The following is a 12906-nucleotide window of genomic DNA, read 5'->3' as shown; positions in this document are numbered from 1 at the left end:
CCAGAGTTCCATTCTTACATACACGTCAAAGAGAATTCAAACCATAAGTTCACACAGAATGTTGAACACAAACGTTCATAGCAGCATTATTTACAATAGACAAAAGTGGAAATAACCTAAACGCCCATACACTTAGCGTTTCATCCATACAACGGGATAGTATGCAGGCATAAAAAATAATGGATGCTACAATCTGGATGAACCTTGAAAATCTTGGTAAATGACAAAAACCAGGCACAGAAGGCTGCATAATATATGATTCAATTTGTAGGAAATATCTAGAAAAGGCTAATCCATAGAGACAGAAATATTAGTGATCACCCAGAGATGGGGGCTGGGGAGAATGGAGAATGACTTGTTCCTGGACACAGGGCTTCTTTGGGGGTGATGAAAATATTACGGAATTAGTGGTGATTGCATAATCTTGTGAATATACTAAAAATCATTTCAGTATGGTGAGTTTTAGGATATGAGAATTGTATCTTTTAAAAAGTAAAGACAAAGTAAAACTAAAAGAAAAATAATGAGAAAATTATTTGCAACACTTACAATGAATAAAATATTACGGCGACACCTGTGGTCAGTGAGTAGGGCACCGGCCCCATATGCCGAGGGTGGTGGGTTCAAACCCAGCCCCGGCCAAACTGCAACAACAAAAAAATAGCCGGGCGTTGTGGTGGGCGCCTGTAGTCCCAGCTGCTCGGGAGGCTGAGGCAAGAGAATTACATAAGCCCAAGAGCTGGAGGTTGCTGTGAGCCATGTGACGCCATGGCACTCTACCGAGGGCAGTAAAGTGAGACTCTGTCTCTACAAAAAAAGAAAAAAAAAAAAAAACCAAAAAAAAAACTTGGAGGCCATCAATTAGACCCTCTTTAAAAACAAACAAACAAACAAAAAAACAATGAATAAAATATTACTATCTTTAAAATACATAAAGATCTGTCAAAATTTATTTTAAAAACAGCAACAGAAAAATTGGCCAAAGATAGGGCGGCGCCTGTGGCTCGGTCGGTAGGGTGCCAGCCCCATATACCGAGGGTGGCGGGTTCAAGCCCGGCCCCGGCCAAACTGCAACCCAAAAAAAATAGCCGGGCGTTGTGGCAGGCGCCTGTAGTCCCAGCTACTCGGGAGGCTGAGGCAAGAGAATCGCTTAAGCCCAGTTGGAGGTTGCTGTGAGCTGTGTGAGGCCATGGCACTCTACCGAGGGCCATAAAGTGAGACTCTGTCTCTACAAAAAAAAAAAAGATCTGTCAAAATTTATTTTAAAAACAGCAACAGAAAAATTGGCCAAAGATATGAAAAGTCAGTGAACTACTTCATATAAAATAAAAATAAATTTAAAAGGTAAGAAAGAAATATCTCTCTCAGTAATTTAGTTCAAATCAAAAGGGGATATCATTGATTATATTCTTATACTTTTATGTTTTGTGTGTTTTCTGCAATGCATATTAGTTTTCTATTTTAGAATTAAATGAATTCACTTAAAAGATATGTAACTCTCCCTGGAGAATGTTCAGGGAGCTGGGGCACCAGGAGAGGGAGGGACTTTGCGAAGGCCTCTGACTATATGTGCCCTGGTGGGCGCCTTACACAAGGCGTTCCTTTTAATCCTAAAATAATATGTCAACCTTTAATTTACAGGTGGACAAACTGTGGCCTAGTTCATGATGTGACTCTCCAAGGGCTACATGAAGGCAACTGAAACTAAGTGGGAAAGTAGATTCAACCAGGCGCCCCCAACCTTGTGGGGCTTTCTGCCCCAGGAAGGCCAGGAACCTTCTTCTTCATTTGTTCCAACCACGTAATCTTAGGGACCAGAGTCTCAGTCATCCCCTAAACTCAGCCATCCCTGAAGCATCCTGTGCCACAGACAAGGGATGGCAGCCAGGCTGCTGGAGGCAGGGCTCAGGTATAATGGACCTGCTCCAAGAGGGTGGGGACCTGCCTAGCCCATCTTGCAGGGATGAAAGCAGAAGGTGGACAGTGTCCCACATCACTGGGGAGTGGCCCTTCACATGTGTACCCCATAGGGTGCAGAAGAGTCCAGGAGGGCACTGGGGATAAGACACCTGCCTCTGAGAACCCAGAGGGCCCAGAGCACCCAATACTGGCTGGGAGCAGGGACAGTAAACAGCACAGCAAAGATTTGAGTCCTGAGAGGGACCGCTAAGGTGACGTGGAGAGGGCCTCTCAGGAATGGGGGTGCATTTGAGACGAGAGACCCATTAGGAGGGAAAATGGCTTCATAAGAAAACTCCTTAGCGTGACTGGGCTGGTGTGTGCATGCCTGCTGGAGTTTGTGTGTGTGCAGTGTGTTCGTGCATATGTGCCTGTGGGTGTATGTGTGTGCATATGTGTTTGTGACGATGTGAGTCAGTCAGAACCCACATGAGAGGGTGGGCATGTCCATGACTGACCTGCATGAGAAGACAAATCTGTCACTTTCTGTGTGGCCTCGCCCACATCTGTTTCTCTGAGCTGAAGGTACAGTCTCAGTAACGGAGCTAAGGCTACTCCTTCCTGAAATGGCTGAGTCTGGGTCTCTTCAGGGCAGGTAATCATCTGCACAGTGCTTTTCCAGGGTGAAGGATCCCCAGTCCCTGGGCCAAGGAGCAAGGTGGCCTTTCCTGACTCTCTGAATGACCTAGGGGCCTGTTTTACATCCCAGCAGTGGAGTGAGTTCTCACACTCATTTCTTTACAGTTACTCAAATTAAAAAGAGGCCCATGCAGGGGTGACTGCTGAGGGACCCTGAGCAAGTCACCTGCAGCTCTGGGACTCTGTGACCCCACCCATCCACCTCTGGAAGCACCGTGAATACAGCATGTACTAAGATCAATAAATAGTTTGCAGCAGGGTGAGGCCCATAGTAAGGCCCCTGAAGGTCGGTGGTTGTCCTTATACTCAGTGAGAAAACATGAGTGTGTACACAGGGAGTCATATCTCTGTCCACTGGATATTTTAATGTCCTTGGAATGATGCTGAATGTACAATTTTGACTTTTGCTTTTTCCATTTAACAATAGTTCCTAAGAGCCTATCTGTGTCAGTAATAATTTTAAGACTCTCGATGCAGTGAAGGTCTACATTTTCATTAATGCAAATATATGAGCTGGAAACCGTAGGAAGAAAGAACTAGAACTTCTCCCATGGAAACTACTCATCATGTAGCTCTTTTACATAAAATCATTTAAATCATCGACATGACTCTTTATAGTTATGTAAAGTATGTAGGTAAACATGTAAGTCCTTTCTTGAGCTTTTACATCAATTTAATGACATAAATGATGAGTTTTCTGTGGGTGGTGGTGTGTGCATATATGTGTATGTGTGTGTGTGTGTGTTTGTGGATTGGTCAAAATGGTTTAATCCCAGTTGACCTCGCAATGAGAGTAAACACATACACCACTGAAAATTTTAATAAGAAGAATTGTGGCTTCTATAATTATGTAGTTATATATAGAACAGATTATGTCTGTCAAATAGAATTGCTAATTTCTATTCCTGTTAAGATAATGGGAAATGCAAATCTTCACAATTTAAAAATATTTTCCCAACTTGATTTCCTGACTAAATCAAGCAGATTTTGGTCCTTTTATTTTATACACAGAGTGAGGACATAGATAAGACCTCGACTCTTCAGGCAGAAAGTTCATGACAAAGATAGCTGGGATTCCTGCCACGGGCACCTGGGCCAGCAGCAGCACATCACCCAAGACATCGTGTAAAATGCACATTTTCTTGCTCCACTCCAGACCACTCAAACAGAAACTCTGGGGCTGGGGGCAGCAACCTAAGTTTTTGCAAACCCTCCTGGTGATTCTGATGCAGGCTTAAGTTTTAGAAGCACTGACTTACAGCAAAAAATTTTGAATAATGTTCCTGGTTATGTAATCCAGCAAAACCCGCACACATATATACACGTAACATGCAATACATAATACACACATATGTACCATACACACAATATAGACAATATATACACATACACGGTGCACACACAACATCCGTGTGCACACACAACATACAGTGCACCTGTATACATATTAATATACACAGATATAGTGCACACCTGCATAACACAAATCCACACATATATAATACAAACATACATGCACACATACAAAAATAGTTTAAGTCTCTCTCTTAAACCTTTATAGGAAAAGCATTGAGTTAGCAGTCAATGGCAGTTAACCTTCTTTATGGCTCAGGTTTTTGTCTGTAAAAATAGGGTCATGCTAAGGGTCATGTCAGTTCTCTAAGAAGCTAGGTTTGTCCACATTTTGAATCAGAGCATGACTGAATCCCGGGGTCTGACATCCCAGACGGTCTTGTCCAGCCCCACCCAGGCTACTCCTGGCAACCTCTCACAGGGCTTCTCTGAACTTCCTCAGAACCAACTGAGAAGCCTCACAGGCGGCAAGGCCCAAGTGTCACCTTGGTCTCACCTCCATCTGCCCAGAACATGAGCAGGCAGTGTGGGCCTGGGTATTTCATATTTGGGGAATAAATACTGGGGAACTTTCTGTCAAGGAACTATATTATAGCTTCATTTTTTAATGCATTCATCACATAATAAATGATTGGCACAAAGCAAGCACAAGCATAAAAACATAAAAATGCTCAAGAGCAGAATCATTCTTAGTGTTGTTGTATCTCCCCAGTCCAGCATCCTGCTTCTGAGTCAGAGGCCACTGCCACACCGAATTGTATGTTTATTAGATTCCTGATCCTGCAGAAAAGGTTTTTTTTTTTTTTTTTTAAATGCGTCTGCTTCTCTAAATAATATATAGATTCAATTTTCTTATTTCTAGTTTTATAAAAATAGCATCATCATTTTTCTGAGTCATCCATCCTGTTGCATGTAACTATATTGTACTTATTTTTATTGCTTCATATAGTATTCCACTGTGTCCATGAATTATTTTTTTCCTTCCTTTGTGACTGGATTTTTGGGGTGTTTCCAGTGCTCTGTATTACAGACAATGCCGTTATGAACTTGTAAGTATTTGCCCTCTGGTGGACAATGGCAAGGCCTTGTCTAGGGTTCTAAACCTCAGAGAGCATGCATAGGGAATATGGCACGCAAATATTTAAATTTGCAAGATAATGTCAAATTTCTTCCCAAAGAAGATTGGACCCATTTATGATACCTTCCCACTTCTACATGTGGCTCCTCTCCACCACTGACATATTTTCCAATCTGGCGAACACAGAACAGTCTTCACTGTGGTCTCCTTCACATGTTTGTTGTCTTTTCCTGCCGGCCATGTTTCCTTTGCCTTAAAATGTTGGTTCTTTTCTTTTTTTCATTTAGGAGAGAGGAGTTACTCTTTGTCTTACTGATTTGAAAGAATTTTGTATATACAGTAGAACCTCCATAGCTGATCACCTTCCTACATTGACCACCTCCTTAAGTTGAACTAATTTTCATAGACCAAACGTATACCACATGTACGTATCAGTAAGGCCTAGATCCTTATGTTGGCCACCTCTGAATGTTGACCAGTTTGTTACAGTCCCTTGTGTAGCCGACTTACAGAGTTTCTATAGTATTAACATGTTGGACTCTGACCCAATCTTAGCTATGTAAGTGGCATATATCTTTTTGTGGTTTGTGACTTCTCTTTTTATTTTTCTGGTGTCTTTGATGGGCAGAAATTCTTTATAAAACTGTCATAAAATTTCTTCAGTGAGCATCTTGCTTCTGGTATTTTGTTGAAGAACTCCGTCTGTGCCCCCAAATCAAAAAGGGTTTATCCTCTATTTTCTTTACAAAGGGTTAAACCATCACCTTTCACATTTAAGTCTTATTTTCTAAAGACTGGAGTTTTACGTACAGTATAAAGAAAATCAAATTTCACATCTCTTAACATTGTTTATGGAATATCTATCATTTTTCCCCAAATTAATAATGTTATCTTTGCCCCATATCAATTTTCCATATGCATGTGGGTTTATTTCTATGTTATTTTGTTCCACTGATAAATTTGTTCCTTCACCTTGTTCTTCATCAGGACTGGTTTATCTCTCTTTACGATGCTGACCTTACATATAAGTCCTAGAATCACTACACAATCACCTCAATAGATGCAGAAAACCATTTGACCAAATTCAACATTTTTTCGTGATAAAAAACTCTCAACAAATGAAGTATAGAAAGGACGTACATAACGTAAAGACCGTGTATGACAGGCTCATAGCTAGTATCATCTTTAGGAGTAAAATGATGAAAGATTTTCTCTAAGATCAGGAATAAAATAACCCTCTCTTGCTATTTCTGTTTAACATAGTACAGTATTAGAAGTCAGGTCCAGAGTAATTAGTCCAAAAAAAAAAAAAATCAAAAACCACCTAAATTGAAAAGAAAGAAGTGAAATTATAGCTGTTTTCAGATACAGACATATATAATACATACAAACATAATTTAACACATAGAAAATGCCACTAACAAACTGTTGGAGCTAATAAATAAATTCATTAAAGTTGCAGGATGCTAAATAAACATACAAAAATAAGTAGTGTTTCTATACACTAACAATGAGCTATCAGAAAAAGAAATCAAGAAAAAACTCATATATAATAGCTTCAAGAGAATAAATTTAACCAAGTAGGTGAATTTTTCATACCCTGAAAACTATAGGACATCAATGAAAAAAATTAAAGAAGACACAAATATACAAAAAAGAATAGGTCATATTATGGATCAGAATAATCACTATTGCTAAAATGACCATACTACTCAAAGTTATCTACAGAGTCAGTGCAATCGCTATCAAAATTCCACAATGGGAACACATTTTTAAAATCCTAAGATTTGTATGAAACCACAAAAGACCCTGAAAAGCCAAAGCAATTTTGAACAAAAAGAACAATGTTGGAGACATAACATTACTTGACTTCAAAGTATACTAAGAAGCTACAGTAATCAAAATAGCATGGTACTAGCATAAAAAAGGACATATATGTTGTACCCCATGATTGCGTTAATGTACACAGCTATGATTTAATAAAAAAAAAAAGACATATAGACAAATGGAACAGAATAGATAGCCATAAATAAACCTGTGGATATACAGTCAACTAGTTTTTCACACAGGTTCCAACATACAGTGGAGAAAGGACAGTATCTTTAATAAATGGTGCTGAAACAACTGTATATTCTGATGAGCAAAAGAATAAAACTGAGGGGTGGGGAAGCTGTGGTCTTAGGGCCACGTGTGGCCTTCGGGATCCTTAAGCGTGGCCTTTTACTGCATCCACATTTTATAGAACAAATCCTTTCATTAAAAGGGATACAGCAGAGAAAGATGAAGATTTTCTTGCCTCCTTTGGTGCTTACGAAAGAAAAATCTTGAAATCAGACGGGTGCAGGTTCCCCACCCTTTTGAACCCTTATCTTACATAATATACCAAAAGTCAACTTAAAATGGATTAAAGACTAAAACAGAATACTCAAAACTGTAAAACTCCTAGAAGAAAATATAGGGTAAAAGCTCCTTGACATTAGCCTTAGTTTTTTTTTTTTTTTTTTGCACCAAAAGCACTGGCAATAAAAGTCAAAAGAAACAAATTGGATTACATCGAACTAAAAAACTTGCAGACAGAAAATGAACAATTAACAAAAGTAAAACAACCCACTGGATGGAAGAAGATCTGTGCAAACTATATATCCAACAAGGATTAGTTATCCAAAATATAAGGACACATACAACTTAATAACAAAAGCAAAACAAACAAACAAACAAACAAAAAAATAAGCTGATTACAAATGAGCAAAGAACCTGAATAGACATTTCTCAAAAGAAGACATACAAATGGCCAACCGGTATTTGAAGAGATGGTCAACATCACTAATTATCAGGGAAATGCAAATCAAAACCATAATGAGGTATCACCTTGTTAGGATGACTATTATAAAAAAGTTAAAAGACCAGTGTTTGGGGGGATATGGAGAAAAAAGAACCCTTGTGTGCTGTTGATGGGGATGTAAATTGGTACAGCTATTAGGGAAAACAGTTCACAGATTCCCCAAGAAACTAAAAATAGAATTACTCTAGGAGCAAGCAGTTTCACTTCTGGGCATTGATCCAAAGGAAATGAAATCAATGTGTCGCACAGATATCTGTACTCCACGTTCATGGAAGCAATATTCACAATAAAGATATGGAATCTACCTAAGTGTCCACGGACAGATAAATAAAGAAAATACCATATATATACATAGTGGAATACTACTCAGCTTTAAAAAAGAAGGAAATCCAGCCATTTGTAACAACACGGCTAAACCTGGAGAACTCTATTTTGAGAGAAATAAGCCAGCCACTGAAAGACAAATACTGAATTATCTGACTTAATATGTCAAATCCAAAATGGGGAAATTTACAGAAACAGAGAGCAAGAATGGTGGTTGACAGGGGCTGGGATGGAGAATGGAAGGTGTGGTTCAAAGAGTGCAAAGTTTTAGTTATGTCAGAGGAATAAGTTCTGGGGATCTAATGTACAGCATGGCAACTGCAGTCAATAATAAGGCATCCCTAGGAGAATAGACTCACCATGCACACGTAAATGGCATCTCTGTGAGGCGACAGATACGCTAATTAGCTTGATTGTGCCAATCGTTGGACAATGTGTATGTATACCAAAACATCACATTGTACAACTGAAGTATATACAATGTTCTATTTGATAATTTTACCTTACTAAGGCTGGAAAGATTGCATACTTATTTTCGATTTAATTAATTTTGACTTATTTTTTCTAACACAGTTCTCATGCGACTTTAAGTTATTCTATAGTTCTTTATATAATTTCTACGGTCGGGTTCTTATCTTTTTTATTTTCAGCCTTTATTCTCCCTATTTAAGTATTTGAGGCTTTAATTTTCCTATTGAATATGGGTTTCCATTGGATCTCTTAGGTTTTGTGATTTGGTATTTTTTAATGCTCAGTGTTACATATGTAAAATTTTACTGTTATTTCACATGAGTCATGATTTATTTGGAAATGTATTTCTAAATGATAAATGTATGAAACATTTTAATGATATTTCTAAACAATATATACAGTATTTTAATTTTATTGCTGCTGTTGGATAGCTGGTCTCTACGAATCTGAGTCAGATTTTTGAGGTTTTCTTTGTGACTTAGTGTTAAATTTTTGTAAATCTTACACATGTGCCTAGAAAAATGGGTGTTCTCTAATGGTGGACAACATAGCTCTATATGCAAAATAAAGGAAACAAGTTTGCTGACAGTGTTGTTCAAATCTCCTTTATCTTTTCTAACTTTTTAAAATCAATTTCATCCATTAATTGAAAGAGGTGGGTTGAAATCAACTACTTTGATGACATGTTTGTCAATTTCTCCAAGGAGTTCTACCAATTCTTAATTTACTTTTTGTAAACAAGCTCAAAATTATTTCCTCCTGATGAATTGCAGCTTTGATTATCTTCTCTATCCTTAGTACCACTTTTTAAACATTAACATGTCTGATATTAAAATAGGTAGCCAGTCGGCATTCTTTGGTCAGTGTTTGCGTTGTTTCCTGTTTCTTGACCTGCAACTTTCTGTTACTACCTTTAAAGCTCTTGTAAATAACATATCGCTTAATTTTGCTGGCCTCAATATTTGTCTTTTATTCATTATATGATGATTTAATTTACTATCTACAATGGAGATCATCTTTTGGGGTTTATTTTTCTCCTGGATCACTTCTTTAGAAAGAAGTTTTTATTATTGTCGTTACTTTAGAGCAATTCTCGTGGTCTTTGATTTTCTGTAAATGTCTTTATTTTGTCATCTTCTAAAAAGTTTATTATGCAAATGGTACAATTCTAGGTTGAGAATGATTGTTTTTTCAGCCCTTTAAAGAAGTATAATGCACTTTTCCCCACTTTTCTTCATTTCTGTTTGAAGTCTTCTCGCAATCTGCCTGTTATTCATGTATAGGTAACAGATCTTTCTCCTCTGGTGAGTATTAGGATCTTTTTGCTACAGTTTCTATAGTTTGATACCTCTTTTTTTTTTTGAGACAGAGTCTCACTATGTCACTCTCAGTAGAGTGCCGTGGCATCACAACTCACAGAAACCTCAAACTCTCAGGCTTAAGCTATTCTTTTGCCTCAGCCTCCCAAGTAGCTGGGACTACGGGTGCCTGCCACAATACCCAGTTATTTTGTTGTTGTTGTTGTTGCAGTTGTCATTTTTGTTTAGCAGGCCCGGGCCAGATTTGAACCCGCTAGCCTCTGTGTATGTGGCTGGCACCCTAACCACTGAGCTACGGGCACCAGCTTGCTCCCTTTTGTAACACCTTTAGTTCCTTAAAAATATTATTTGCCATTAGTTAATACTCTGTATCTGATAATTACAATGTCTGGAGTCCTTGAAGATCTAACTAAATCTATTGTTTTATTTTCCTGTTGACTGTCACTCTCGATAGTTTGTTTCCTTATGTCTTTGATGATTCCTGAGTAGGAACTCAGGTTGAGTTTACTTTAATCTCTGGAAAATTGGGCAACTAGCTACTTAATTATTCCTAATATCGCCGGAGACATGGGCTATCTTCATATTTCCCTAACTGTTCCCCAAAGTCTCTTTCACAGCTTCGTTTTCTAAATACTGATCCAATCAAGGCTCTTATATAAAACATAATCATTCACAGGGAAACGAGTGGTCCAGGATGGGTTCTGCCCCCACATCATGTGAATTCCATCCCAGGGTCCAGGGTGGTGGCTCCTGCTGTCACTTTCTCTCAGTCATTAGGAAGGAAGAAAGGAGACGTGGAAGACAGCCTCCTCCCCTGGGCCAAGTTGGGGCAACCCTCTCCTTCTCTGCCCCTTGGTGGCTGACCTCAGCAGGCCTTGGCTGCCACAACCTGCTCCCTCCAGTCTCTCAGTACTTCCACAAAAGTCCAATAATCACTCCATTTGCAGAGTCACCCTCCTCTTTACAGATGAATATGTTAAAGTCTAGTGACTGGGGGAGGCTGACAGAGGTCTCACTTGGGCAAGTGGAACAGACAGAGATCAAGAACAGGTTACAAACCTATGGAAACCTTTGTTGGCAGACACTGAGCCCTGAGCTTGGCTGACTTTTGCAAAGTGAACCCCATATCCCCAAAGGTGAAACGCCCAGTAGTATGTCACTCGTGTGGTATAGGGTTGGGGTGCAGGGGCCTCTACCTGTCCACCCCAGCAGCTAAGAGCCACTGTGATCTGCTGCTGCTGCACCCTGGCCAGCACTGCTGGTTTGAGCCATTCTCCTGGGTGCGTAGTGGCATCTTATTGGAGTTTTAATTCTCTTTTCTATGATGACTTTAGTAGCAATTTGACTCTTACTGTTGCTCCCTGTGAACATTAATTAATGAGTCATAACTAAACACTTACCCCCTGCTTGTGTGAAGCATGAGGGAGGGAGGCTGATGGGAAAAAAGACAGAATTTGCTGGGAGGAAATTTGTCAGGACCCAGCAAAGACCTGCACAAAACCAACTCTAAGGCTCTGGGCTTCTATTCCTTCCAGATGTAGCTTAAAGGTTAGGCTAACGCAGTGGATAAAACTATGTGTGAAATAGTAAGAAACATATCTTTAGTCTCTGCCCACATTTCCTGGCACACTAAATCTCCAAAGTAATCAATGTCTTTGTATGCTAATGAGGTGACTGGTGGCTGGGGGCTCCCAAATGGCCTTGGAAGGGGGCTGGTTGCCAGGGAACCAACCTGTGCTTGGAACTTTCAGCGCCAGCCTTTGGTCTCTGAGCAAGGGAGAAGGGTGGAAAGTTAAGTTGATCACCCATGGCCAATGATATAATCAATCATGCTGGAGTAATGAAAACCCAAAAGGATGAGGTTTGGAGGGCTTTGGGATGGTGAACAAGAACACATACAGGATCTGTGCAGTCAGTGCACCCCAAAACTTTATGGGGACTGAAGCTCCTGTTTTCCGGACCCTTCTGAACTCATCCAATGTATCTCTTCATCTTGCTGATCGTTTGTGCCCTATAATGTACCCTTTGTAATAGACTGGTAACCCTGAAGATAAACCTGGTGCCTGGGTTCTGTGAGCTGCTTTAGTAAATGACAGAACCGGAGAAGGGAGTTGTAAGAATCCCTGATTTGTAGACAAGTCTGACAGAAGCTGTGAGTAACTGGGGACCTACTATGTGCTACTGGTGCCTGGAGAGGGCCAAATCTGTGGAACGGAGCCCTCGACCCGTGGGTTCTGAGGCTGACTCCCGGTGGATAGTGTCACAGCTGAGTTGAATTGTAGGACACCCAGCTGGTGTCAGAGAATTCACTGGTGACCAAAAGTGTTCTGTGCTGACTATGAATATACACAGGAAAAACAGTGTTTGCTTTTTTTTCCCCATCTACTCTGCAGGAAGGAAGAGTGATTTGGAGAGAGCCCAGGGGAACTGCAAGGTGCAGAAAGAGAAGACAAAGAACAGGTCAAGAGTCCCAAGCAGGGGCTGTGAGTGACGAGCACGACAAGGTCGAGGCAGGGTTCTCATGATACTCGGGATGTCATCGGGTATTCAGATAAGTGCGTTTCCTGCCCATTGCAGTTCTCAGATGCATTCAACCACAGCATTTCTTTTTTTAGGGTTTTTCTCAAGACTTGTGTGCTGTAAAAACACACTCTAGGGGATGTTTGAGGAGCTAGGAAGACATTGCTTTTTTTAGAGCTAGAAGTGAATGAGACCCTCTCTCTACATTTCAGGAAAAATGTGCTGGTGACAAAGTGGTGGTAGAGAGGGGAGGCTGGAGGCAGAAGGCAGTTGGTGGCAGTTCCAATGGTGTTGGCAGGAATCAGTGAAGACTTGAACGCAGGCAGCAGCGGGCATGGGGCGGAGAGGCACACGAAGGAGCTATTTCAGGGACGGATCCACAGGACTTGGTGACAGATTGG

This window comes from Nycticebus coucang, chromosome 11 (genome assembly GCF_027406575.1).
Source record: "Nycticebus coucang isolate mNycCou1 chromosome 11, mNycCou1.pri, whole genome shotgun sequence".
Lineage (NCBI taxonomy): Eukaryota > Metazoa > Chordata > Mammalia > Primates > Lorisidae > Nycticebus > Nycticebus coucang.
Note: the sequence above shows the minus strand (reverse complement) of the source record.